Source organism: Pristis pectinata, chromosome 22 (genome assembly GCF_009764475.1).
Source record: "Pristis pectinata isolate sPriPec2 chromosome 22, sPriPec2.1.pri, whole genome shotgun sequence".
Taxonomy (NCBI): domain Eukaryota; kingdom Metazoa; phylum Chordata; class Chondrichthyes; order Rhinopristiformes; family Pristidae; genus Pristis; species Pristis pectinata.
Window position 1 is genome coordinate 23,418,462 of NC_067426.1, and position 13,466 is coordinate 23,431,927.

Genomic DNA, 13,466 nt, shown 5'->3' on the forward strand with positions numbered 1-13,466 from the left:
TTGGACTTCGTCACCAGGGAAAGTCTATGGCTGTCAGAAAATTATGAGAAGCATCTTGAGGACTTGCCTCAACACTCTCATTTTATCATAATCAGATTATACCTTTTGATTTATAAGAGGTGTCTGGAAAATGTTAGAAGGAAATGAGTGAACTTCCATCTTTTTTTTCTAATTCATTCACTCTTTGGATGTGAAAGTCATGTCAAAGCCCAAACCTCATTGCTTGGAGAAGATGATGTAAGCCACTGCTTTGAACGATGAGACCAAGATTGCACACATCTGGAATTTGAATTCATGATTTTGTGGTAGTCACATTGGTCGAGAGGTCTTTGCCTGCAAGTTGTATCAGTGTTGATTGGGTTATGCTTCTCCCACCAAGGCTTATTTTGGTAAATTGAATGTCAAAGTAGGAACCTCTCAAAGCTGCCAACTCAAAATACAACCATGTTAATACTTTTAATGATTAATTAAGTTAAATTCCATTCTATCACATTTTAAAATTATGCAACTTTGCCTGTTTTTTTTCCTGCACAAAGTGAAATCAAATGGCTTTGCTTGCAGCATAGAAGTCAAAGATCCCACACAGTAGAACCAGCTGTAGATATTCAACTTCAAAAACTTAAGCTAAAAGGGAACATTAAAGTACTTACTGTAATGAAAGATATGAAAATTTGTAAAAGAGTTTTGACCACTCTCTGTAACTAATGTAGGATGAATTACTTTTGAAAGTAGATGAGATTGCAAGAAGGTGGGTGGATGTAGGAGTATTTCCACCCACAGGAAGAGATTACCAGATGGACAGAGGAAACATAATCTCAGTCTCCTTGAAAAAGTGAAACATTCCCACGGACTCATGGGAATTGCCAGCCTGTGACCACACAGAATGAAGAAAGAGCCTTCGGGGTGGCACTGAGAACAATTTGTTGCAAGGGTACGGAAGTTCAGCATAACCCAGCAGAAAGAGTGCATCACCTCTCAAACTACTTCCTAAACTTCACCCCGCACCCACCCCCCCACCCCAGTCAAGCAGCCCCTACAATCTCCATAATTTGCAGCTCCTACAGAGGCCTCATCAGCCACCTCAGGACCCACAGAACTGGAGTGGAAACAACCCAACCTCAATCCTGGGGACTTCCTAACAAGAAGGAAGCATTCTGCCTCAGGCGCAAGTTTCCTTCTGCATGCACAGGATTCAGGATAACTCTTTAGTTCGGGTTCATGTAGTGTGTGGACCTTTATGTAGGTTCAAGTTTCAAGTCAGGTCAAGTCGAGCTTATTGTCATGTGCACAAGTACAGTGAGGTATGGGTACAATGAAAAACTTGCTTGCAGCAGCATCACAGGCACGTGCGTACAGACACCACACAGAATATAAATTATAAATAAATTATACAGGACAGTGAAGAGAGAGGGGAAAAAGAGACTGTGGAAAAACAAGACCTTAATGCAGAAGAACAGAACAATCAGAGACAAGTCCATGGTAGTGTTCCATTGGTGAGGAAGGGTTAGGGTTGTGCAGGTCAGTTCAAGAACCTGATGGCTATAGGAAAGTTGCTGGTCCAGAACCTGGTGGTGCGGGACTTCAGGCTTCTGTACCCTCTGACCGACAGTAGCAGCGAGAAGAGGGCATGGCCCAGATGATGGGGATCCTTGATGATAGATGCTGCCTTCTTGAGGCAGCACATCCTGCAGATGCTGTCAATAGTGGGAAGGGCTGTACCTACGATAGACTGTGATGTGTCCACTGCTCTCTGCTGCATTTTGTGTTCCTGTGCATTGGAACTGCCAAACCAAGTCAGAATACTTTCAACTGTTCATTCCAAGTGTCTGGATATGTTACTGGCACTTGGAAAGACTTATATTTTGGCAATATATTTTCCCATGTATTCATTCATTGAGAATAGGGCACTTGGAAATACTCGTGTCTATGTGGCTCTGAGCAAATCTGGTGAGCTAGGAACAGTTTCATTGCGAGCATTGGAAAAGCATTGGTCAGATGGAGCCTCAAGGTTATCAAAGGACCAGAAAGGTGGAGCATCAGTGAGATGCCAGGGACTTTTAGTATCTATATTCTACCCACCACCTACAGGATGCCGATATTACAAAATAAGGGAAATGATACACACACCACCTCATCCCAGACAGCTGCAGGGCTCATCAGCTTCTAAACTGGCAACAGCTTCTCAGAAATGCACAGGAATTTCCCCTAAATACATCCACCTGCGCACTTTAAGTCAACAGGTGGCTGAGCAGTTCCGATGCTGCCTACCCTCTGGCTCCCCCTGCTGGGCTGTGGAAATGTTCTCAGCAGTTGTCAGCGTCTCCCCCATTTGGATCTGTTCTTTATCCCCCTAATTAGATTAATGGTTATTCTAGTTAGCTACTTAATATAAATTTAAATGCTTAGCAATCTGAAATTAATTAATGATCAAACAATGATATGCTCAAGTGAAGTCCCCTTTGTTGGCATTGAAGAAAAACAATCCCATTGTTTGTTTTTGAAGAGCAGAAGATTCCCATTGTCCCAGCAGTATGATAAAAGCAGAGTACCTGTTCACTTATTTTCCTACTTACTGTGGGACATTTCTATACATTAAATTGTCTGGTGCACTTCTCTACATTGCAATAGTGAGCACACTCCAGAAATCCTTCATTGGTTGAGCAGGGTGCTGGGGTGTGCAGAGGTTCTGCAGAGTGAATGCCATGGATCGATGCACTTTCTGCATTTGGCCACTGGGTGGAGCACCCACTGGTCTGCTGGGGTTTCTAAACGTATTCCAGTGTGGAGACGACTTTGTTGGTTGGACAATAGCTGCCAGGCCATTGACATTGAGTAGAGCTTATCCAGAAAGGAATTTCTCAACTTTGAAATATTGTACTGTAAATGATACACTATATACTATAATTATACCAACATACTACTTCTGCAATGTAATAGAGTCATGGGGTCATACAGCACAGAAACAGATCATTTGGGCCACGAAGTTTGCATCAACCATCAAACATTTACACTGATCCCTTTTCTATGCACCCCACATTTCCAACAACTCACCCCAGATTTTACCACTCTCCTACACACGGGCTAATTTGTAGTGGCCAATTAGCCTCCCAATTCCCATATCTTTGGGATGTGGGAGGAAACTGGAGCACCCAGAGGAAATCCAAGCAGTCACAGGGAGAACATGCACACTCCACACAGACAGCACTGGGATTGAACCTGGAAGTTTATAAGCTGCTCCACTGTTCCACTCCAGTAGCTGCTTTCTTTATTGCCACAACCAAAATTGGTCGTACGTCCTTAGTACGATAAGATGGACTGTTGACCTCACAATCTACCTCGTTGTGACCTTGCACCTTATTGCCTGTCTGCCTGCACTGCACTCTCTCTGTAACTGTAACACTTCATTGTGCATTCTGTTATTGTTTTTCCTTTGTACCACCCCAATGTACTGATGTGATGAAATTATCTGCATGGATGGCATGCAAAACAAAGTTTTTCACTGTACCCCAGTGCAAGTGACAATAATAAATAATTTTACCAAATACTGGGCATGCTCAGAAATGTACAAAATATTTTAAAAAGGCAATGTACTAACATAGCATAATAACATAACATGCTTTGTCAGAACTCATAGAGGGTGAAGATGTTCTCTTCTATATTGTCTTTATCCAGACGGCGGGGGTAGTAACATGGAAGGAACTAGTGTGTGACTTCTTTCAGCATGGGGAAGCTGTTGCTAACCAGTAACCACACAGTGTTTGGTGAAAGGGAAATCTGATTCTGAGACCAAGAGTATACAAGGCAATCAGTGACCAATATTTGCTTTGATAGTTACTTTTGTAATCTCTCCTGCCACCTTCAAAGACAACCACTATCAGGCCTCCCTTAGCTTGTACTCTCTTTAAGCTTGTACATTCAACATATCTCCACTCTTCTGACTGAAACATCTCACCTCACACTTTTCTGTATTCAATATGTATCAGCCCTGAATTCACACATTCTACCAGCTTCTCAGTGATCACTTGAAACCCACGACTTCCTTCCTCACCATTTACTACTCCTCCAAATTTTGTACCATCTGCAGATTTCACTGTTACATTCATTATCAAAGCATCAATGATCTTAAGATTGAATTTTGGGAATGTCATGAATGTCTCCCTCCATCTAAAAGCCAGCATTTTCTTAACTTCAGATAAGTTAATGGCCACAATATCAATTGCATTGTCACATCCACTCTATTATCCTTCAACAATCTGCGCCAAATTCTTCAAGCATGATTCTCCATTAAATCATGGTTTTCTTTTATTAGTTCACTGTTTTCTAAATGATTGCTAATCTTCTCCCCATTTATTATTCCCAAAAGCTCTTCTCCTGAAAGCTCAACTGTCTAGCCTGTTATTGCCTAAGTTTTCCTTTTTTTGAACATGAACATAGCATTTGAAATCCTCTAGTTATTATGTAGAACGCCCTTACACTAAGTGATCCAAACCACGTGACTTGTCTGAACACAAAAAGGCACACTTTCACAATGAATGGTCCCAACACAGAGATCAAAACTTGTATGTTATCACTGTTATAAAGTAAGAAATAAAGTCTCGTGCTCTGCCACAATTCCGATTGGGTACATTCATGCATTAAATTGTGTAGATTAGTTTAATATGGCAATTATCACTTTACAACTACAAAGTAATAAAGAATTTTAAAATGTTTACTGACAGCTGTTAGTCACCTGATAGTTGCCCACTATTATGAACTGACTGAGGGGCTCCAACTGTACAGCAATTATTTTTGGGCTTGTTTTGCAACAGTAGGGGGCCAAGATGGAAACTGGTATTGGTTTATTATTGTCACTTGTATTGAGGTACAGTGAAAAACTTGTCTTGCGTACTGTTCGTACAGATCAATTCACTACACAGTGCATTGAGGTAGTACAGGGTAAAAACAATAACAGAATACAGAGTAAAGTGTCACAGCTACAAAGGAAGTGCATTGCAGCTAGACAATACGGTGAGGATCATAACAGGTAGATTGTGAGGTCAAGAGTCCATCTCATCATATAAGGGAACCGTTCAATAGTCTTATCACTGTGGGTTAGAAGCTGTCCTTGAGCCTGGTGGTATGTGCCCCTCAGACTCCTGTATCTTCTGCCTGATGGGAGACGAGAGAAGAGAGAATGACCCAGGTGGGTGGGGTCTTTGATTATGCTGGCTGCTTCACCAAGACAGTGAACTGGTGAGGGAATGTTGAGTGTAATGAGAAATATGAAAGCTCTGGAATCAAACGCAGGAAGCAATAATTTACAATGACACGGGACTGCATATTTCAGTGGAAGGATGAGCTAGAGGTATAAAATGAATTAATTAATCTGTACATTTTACAGACTGTGGGAGAAAGTGTGAAGGAGGCTGTTAATAAAGTGCACACTTCTTCAGTTATTATACTTCAGGAGCAGCATGGAAGTAAGCTTTTCATTGCACCTGTGCATACATGTACTTGTGCATCCGACAATAAACTCCACTTTGACTTTAAAGCTTGCATTTATTTTATTTGTGCCTTCCAAAATTTGCAAAGCCATTTAAAGCAATGCTTCTATATTTATTTTAAAATGCAGGAGTTGCTTCATCTTCTTAAATCAATAAATAAAACGCAAAATCAAATGTCTTGTTTTAATTGAGTACCAGTCTCTGTACAAGTGAGTACCAGTCTCTATACAATTGAGTACCAGTCTCATTGTGAGTACCAGCCATTTATAACCATTAGGCTCTGTGTAAGCACGAGTTTTTTTTTATTGGTGCTGATGTCTCTGTGTAAACTCTAATTTCTCTGAATAGAAAACTATTTCTGCGGGGCACATAACATAGTCTCTGTGATTGGACCAGTTGCTGAGTGAACACCATCTCTCTCTGTGTCAAGATTACTGTTAATTGAGTTCCAATCTCCAGGTTGCAGAACCACTCTATCTGTAAGTGAGTTCTACTCTCTCTGTTGAAATGAATTCCACACTCTGTGTGTGTTCTTGTACAGTTAATGTCTGGGAACGAGAGCCCTGTTAGGATCCTTCATTCTTCAGCCTGTAAACATTTTCAAAATGTCACAGAACTGCCTGATGATGGGGAGGTGTGCCTCAGCAGTGTGTCCAGTAAATAATGGTTTATTATAGTGCAGCTCTAAGCCAAAGCCTAGTGGAGCTGCTGTCTCACTGCACTAGAGAGCCAGGTTCAGTCCTGATATATGGGGCTGCCTGTGTGGAGTTTTCACATTCTCCCTGTGACCAAGTAGGTTTCCTCCCAGTGGTCCAGTTTCCTTCCATTTCCCAAAGACGCGCAGGTTGGTACGTTAATTGGCCAATTGTAGATCACCCCTAGTGTGTAGGTGAGTGGTAAAATCTGTGGGGAATTGACAAGAATATGGAAGCAATAAAATGGGATCATAGTTGGGTGTGTTTCATGATTGGTGTGGACTCATTGAGCCCATTTCTGTGCTGTATGGGTGTAGAAATATAAAGCCTTCCAACAACTATAGCTTCTGTTCACAAAATTTGGCTCAATGTCAAATTGGTCCCATTTGACACCGTGCATGCGCACTTTGTGGCATATTCCTAGTGTATTAGCGAGAGGGTTAAACTGTGCAGCCAACAGCCATCCGAAGTGTGTGGAATGGGTAATTCTCTTGTGCGTTTATTTTAATGCCAGTCCTGCCAGATTAGTGCTCCTCATTCCAATCACATCCTCTTACATCCTAGCACAGCTGAACAGGTGTGCATCAACCGGATGAATTCCTCACAAGGCTACATAAGGGGATTAACAACTGCTTGCAGGTTAGTTGCTGATTAAATTCAACTGGGTGTTGGTACAATTCTCCAAGTGTTTGGTTTTTTGTAGAGTTCTTTGAAGTTGCTAACGCTTTCAGGGAGTGTGTGGCAGGTGCAGAAGAGATTGACTTCAAACCTTCCACTTAAACCAATTGTTGCCAAACTTGAGTGTATTTGTATGCAATTCCCTTAGTGGTACAGCAGAGGTGGGAGAATAAACAGAGGGGACACATCGTTGGACACACTTGTGTGAGAAGGAGGTGGGGAGACAAGAAGGGCGTCCTGGAAACAATTCTCTGACGAGCAACGTGATGGTTCCTCAAGGACGTACGTTACTTGCTCCAATCACAGCTGCAGCCTTAGAGAGTTATCTAATAAAATTTGGCACTTAAGGGGATGTTAGGGGAAAGGACCAACTGTTTAGCCAAAGGGATACGCTTTCTGGAGTCCTTCAGAGGAGGAAAGAGAAGGACAGGTAGAGGAACTAGGGGAGCAAATGCCTCGGGGCTCTGTCAGGTGAAGGCAGGGCCACCAATTGTGGTGCAATCAAATTCAAGGATGATCAGGAGGCCTGAATTAGAAGCATGTGGTTACTTCAGCTGGTTAGAAGGCTGGAGGACATTGGAGAGATAGGAAGGTGAAGTGATGATCATGGTGTGATTTGAAAAAAGGGTGAACTTCAAAAACTCAAGACATTGTTAAAACAAGAGCAACTTAGCACATGGCTGATGGTACAATTTAGATATGGTGACACCAATATTAGGCTTACGGAATGTAGAATGAAGGAGCAGAGAAGCTCTTAGTGACAGATGAACTGAGGTAGGGGCAGAATCAAATAATGAAGGTAGAAAAAGGCAGTCCTAGTAAATGTTATCCAAAGCTCATTTAAGATTAAATGAGACACGAAGGTTGCAAGAGTCTGCTTGAGTTTCATACAGACACCCACAATGCCTGGGAGTAAGGAGTTTGTAATGGAGGACTGAAGACAACTCAGACATATCTTCCCTTCCCCACCCCTTTCAGTCTTTCGCAGGGACCGCTTTCTCCACGACTCGCTAGTTCACTCCTCCCGCCCCCCACCCATCCCGCTACCACCCCGGGGGACTTTCCACTGCCCCCACCATTCAGTGCAACCCCAGCCCTACCCCACTCCATCACCTCCATCCATGGGACCCAAACAGTCCTTTCAGGTGAGACAGAGATTCACCTGCACCTCCATTATATCACTCTACTGCATTCGGTTGCTCCAAGTGCGGCCTCCTCTACGTTGGCGAGACCAAACGCAGACTAGTGACTGTTTCACAGAACACCCTGTGCTCTGTCCGTAACCGCGACCTGCATCTCACCATTGCCAGTCACTTCAACTCCCCCTCCACACTATCACTGATATGTCAGTCCCTCGGCCTCCTCCACTGCCACGAGAAGTCCCAAGCGCAAACTGGAGGAACAGCTCCTCATTTTCCGTTCTTGGAACCTTGCAGCCTAACGACATGAACATTGAATTTTCCCACTCAACAACCACACACCTCCCCCCACAACAGCACCACCGCCCCCAACACGCCTCTTCTTTTCTTCCCTTTCCTCGCTTATCTCTCTTTTTTTCTACCCTTTTTTCTCCTTACCTTGACCATCCCCGGTGGATCTGCTCTCCCTCTCCCCGCACCTGCCTCTCACTATCTCTTACCTGCATCTGTCTATCACACACCTTGTGCCCACACCTGCCTCACCTCTTTTGTCAACGTATCACTGCTCTGTTTTTCTCCCCTATATGTTGGAGCTTCCCCTTTTCCTAATCTTCAGTCCTGAAGAAGGGTCCTGATCCGAAATGTTGCCCACCTGCTTTTCTCCACGGATGCTGCCTGGCCTGCTGGTTTCTCCAGCATCATTGTGTTTTTCATCTAGATTCCAGCAATCTTGCAGTCCTTTGTTTCTCTGAAGACAATTGCTCTTGTTATCCAATATGTAGTTGGAATGAAATTTCTGCGTAAGTAGGATAAGATAAGATATCTTTATTAGTTACATGTACATTGAAACACACTGTGAAATGCACCTTTTTGCATAGAGTGTTCTGGGGGCAGCCGCAAGTGTCGCCACGCTTCCGGCGCCAAGATAGCATGCCCACAACTTCCTAACCTGTACGTCTTTGGAATGTGGGAGGAAACTGGAGCACCCGAGGAACCCACGCAGGACACGGGGAGAACGTACAAACTCCTTACAGACAGTGGCCGGAATTGAACCCCGTCGCGGGCATTGTAATAGCGTAATGCTAACCACCTGCACTGAACGATGGACATCCTTCCATCTGGATGAAGGCAATATAGAAGAGAACATTCTCATTCTCTGAGGGTTCTGACAAAAATGTGTTCTGTTATTATACTTCGTTAGTATATTGCTGTTTTTTAAAAAAATTTGTATATTTCTGAGCATGCCCAGTATTTTTGTTGTGGCAATATAGAAAGCCTCTCTACTGGGTGGAACAGTTAGTAACAGCTTATAGACTTCCAGGTTTGATCTTATCCTCTGGTCCTGTCTGCGTGGAGTTTGCACGTTCTCCTGTAACCACATGGATTTCCTCTGGGTGATCGGTTTCCTCCACACCCCAAAGATATGGGAGTTGGGGAGGTTAATTGGCCACTGTACATTTCTGACATTTGGATTTATTGGGGGGATCAAGAGAGAGACAATTAGCCTGGTTATTTTAGGTATACAATAGGACACTGCGTTCTCATTTGTTGCTCACATTGTGAAGCATGGACATGATTTGAGTCAAAGGAAAGAACCTTGGGGAAACCCAGTGGTAATGGCGCAGGTGTGGGAAGAGTGTTGTAAACTATTCTCTGAGCAAAACTTGGTAGACTGCAGTAGAATAGCCATGTACAGGTCTATCTAGCTGGGTAGTGATGGAGATCTGTCGATGTGGTCTTCAACAATATTAAAGGTTGATTGAGAAAGGAAACTTCTAAGGTTTCTGCCACCTCCTCTTCCCCCAGCCACTGAATAAGATAAGATATCTTTATTAGTCACATGTATATTGAAACACACAGTGAAATGCATCTTTCGCGTAGAGTGTCCTGGGGGCAGCCTACAAGTGTCACCACATTTCCGGTGCCAACTTAGCATGCCCACAACTTCCTAACCCATATGTCTTTGGAATGTGGGAGGAAACCGGAGCACCCGGAGGAAATCCACGCAGACACAAGGAGAACGTACAAACTCCTTACAGTCAGTGGCCGGAATTGAGCCCAGGTCACTGGCGCTGTAATAACGTTATGCTAACCACTTCACTACCATGCCTACTATACCGTACCAAACAGTACTGTGATGTGATCAGTAATGATCACCTCAATTACCCATCTATATTAACCTCATTTACCAGTTCTTGGTCCGTAGCCTACTATGCCTCGTTGATTCAAGTGCTCATCCAGATACCTTTTTAAATGTTGTGAATGTACCTGCTTCATCACCTTCTCATGTGCAATGCAGATTGCAACCACACTCTGGGTGAAATTTTTTCTCAGATACCCTTTAACCTTCTCATTCCTCACCTTAAACCTATGCCCTCTGGTTTTAGCTGCCTCCATTACGGGGAAAGGGTCTCTCACCATTCACCCTATCTGTAAAGGGGAGAGGAAAGAGGCTGCAGCACATATGCTCCAGTGTTGTGCCTGCTCCAGTTTAACTGCTGTCAATGAGTGTCGGTTGTGAAGTGTGGAGATGAGGCTAGAGCAGTGGTATGTATGTGAGAGTGAAGTGGAGAAGATAATGCTCGATATGAGCTCCGATTGATAAAGAAAGAGTTGGGGCTTCTGTGCTGAACTGACTTTTCTTCTCGGAAGCCCGGCACTCCAATGCAAGCACCTACCTAAGCTGGGATGGTAACTTCCTGATTCACTAAATGCCAGTGATTCTGGGCTTGTTGTTCCGGTACTGAGCTCAGCATGGCAACACAGACTTGCTGCCATTGTTTCCTCTCTGCTGTTTGCCAGTGCCAGCTCTAGCTGGAGAACGGGAATGCAGGCAAGTGCCGGGATAAAAATCATGCAGCAATTTAAGTTATGTCGACAAAGAGTTCTTAATGCACAGATGGTGTCTAAATGCTCCTTGTAAATGGAAGCTACTTCTCTCCACTGAAGTAACCAGCTGCTAACTTGTAAAGTAAGAATCTCACTAACTCCTCCACTCCCCTCCCTCGTGGGCACCCTCTCCCATTCTCTCCAGTCACCCCATCTCTTTAACCACCCCCACACTTCATACCTGCCTCAGTGCCTCCTGTCTGCTTCCCACCTCTGGCTCTATAGCTAACGGCAGCTTCGGAGAGAGTGTGCAGTGGCTGTCTCAGCCACTTCATTTCACTTGCTTCAGCAATAGACCTCAGTGCTGGTATTTAAATTCAATCCCAAACAAATTACAACTTGGATTTAAATTTTGCTTTGACTGCTGCACGGAAACAAAAGCTTGTAGTTGGGTTCAGCGGACTGCAGGCTGTGGTACTGCCGGAGTTACCCCAGCATCCAAAGTGGGACAATGGAAAATAATTTACCGGCCATTCATGTGTTAAATCTAGATGTTTCTTTTTCGTACACATTTAACCAAAACAAGCTTGTAATGGTAAAATAATTGTCACTCGATCTGAAGGGTATCAAGGTGCTTTCCTCAAAGAAGTAGTGTGGTTTGCATGTTCTCCCTGGGTGCTCCAGTTTCCTCCCACATCCCAAAGACCTGTGGGTTGGGAAGCTAATTGGGCACTGTGAATTGTCCCTGTTGTGTAGGTGAGTGGTAGAATGTGGGAGATGTTGATGGGCAAAAAAAGAGAATAAAATGTGATCAGTGTAGGATTAGTGTATAAGGGTGCTTGATGGTCAATGTGGATAATAGTTTTAATAGTTTTCAGGCTAAACTAATAATAGTTTTAATAGTCATCAGGCAGGTGTCCAAGGAAGAAGAAAAAAGTCAAGAGTAATGCGCACACACACGTACACACACAAAGTAACGAAAGCATGCTGAAGTTGAGCCGAAGGCATCAATGGCCAAAGTGATTAATGAGACTACAGTGCAACTGAGGAACTCAGATGAGCAGTTGTGTCATCCTTTCACACTGGAAGTGGTTATGGTTGCAGGAGCTCAATCATTCAGTTTCTCAAGTCGTGTCCCAGCCATCTTCAGCTGCTTTGGCCTTCTTTCTATCATAATATCAGAGGTGCAATATCTCATATAATGAAGCAGTCTAAGGCCAGGATCAGAAAGACCTGGTTAACATTCAAGCATAGGTTGCTAAGTAGCAAGGAACACTTTGCACCACACAAGCACTTGACAATAACCAGTCCCAACAAAATAAAATCTAGTCATCTACCATTTACTTACAATGGCTTTACCATTCCTGAGTCACCCATCATGCACACCTTGGGGCTCTCCATTACCAGAAGTTTAATTGGTGCAATGAGTGATTTACCTTCTGATTCTCCAAAATCTTTGCATTATTTCTAAGACAGAAGCCAAGGGTATGATAGAACATTCTCTACATGGTTGAATGTCTGCATCATGCATAACCAAACAATCCCCTTGATTGGCACTTCATCCGCCACCCAGAACATTGGCTCCCTCAACTGCCAGTGCATTGCGATCATAATGTATACCTTCTACAAAATGTATCACAGCAACTTGGCAAGGCTTTTCAATGATCACCTTCCAAACCAATGATCTCTATCGGGTGGAAGTGTCACTACCCACAAGTCACACACCATACTGACTTGGACAAATACCATTATTCCTTCATCATTGAATCTTCTTCATTAATAGCACTAGGGGAGTACCTTAACATACCCCAGTGGTTTCTGAAGGAGACTATCCAGCAGTTTCTCATGAGGCATTTAGGAATCAACAGTAAATATTGGTCTTACTAGGGATGTCCACAGCTTGTAAAAGAATAAACAGGTCCTAATTTTCCTCTATTGCTGTTATTTTGCTCGTTATGGTTTCATTGGCATCTGAGAAACCAGGAGACACAGAGTTAATTCAAGAGTCCTGTTTAACATTGCACTAATTAGGCTGTACACCTATTGAAACATAATCCACCCCTCCTGAAGAGTTTATTACATACAGTTTAAGGTGCTGGAATTAAATGTGGAAATGGATAGATTGGAGCTGGGCACTGTCAACGTCAGCAAGTTTATCCAGCCCACATATGCCTGCATCTTAAAATCTGCCCACAGTTTCCAAAACCTAGAATTGTCACTTTGACCTTGGGGATTTGTCTTTTAGTTTGCCTTCACAAGTGCTTCCAGCTAAGGTTGTGGGAAATCCTTTATACAATTTTAAGCCCTCAGTAATTTTGTGTGATCAGTGTAAGCAAGAGGGTGTTTCTTCCAGAAATCCTATTGGTTCAGTCTTTTCCTCCTCCTTGGGCAATCACTCAGGATTGAGGATAACTTACTTCCACTTCACTTTTGTGGTTCTGAGATGCCTGATAAGGCCAGGGTAGGAGCCACAGACTCTTCTACACATGGAGTAGTAGCTGCCTGGGGCAGGGGTAGGGTAGTTTTGTGAGGAGGTGTGCTTCTTCTATCACTCAGTGTCTGCTCTGGTGTATGAACTCGATGTTCTTAATTCTATTCCCAAATGCTCTCCCATTTTCAGCGGTCATGGTCAGAGTCAGTGG

At 43.4% G+C, this 13,466-nt stretch overlaps 1 protein-coding gene across 3 annotated transcripts in view; it reads left to right on the forward strand.

Annotated features, from left to right (window-relative positions):
- Positions 1–13,466, forward strand: part of LOC127581698 (uncharacterized) — a 58,030-nt gene that overhangs the window by 17,594 nt on the left and 26,970 nt on the right. Inside the window, exon 1 of one of the 3 annotated variants that reach the window (XM_052036338.1) lies at positions 5,819–5,962. The exons of 1 other annotated variant lie outside the window; for it this stretch is intronic. The gene's annotated coding sequence lies outside the window, so the exon portion shown is untranslated. Of the gene's footprint in view, positions 1–5,818; positions 5,963–6,687; positions 6,818–13,466 lie in introns of those variants that run through there. One more of the 3 variants, XM_052036337.1, reaches the window with a different exon arrangement.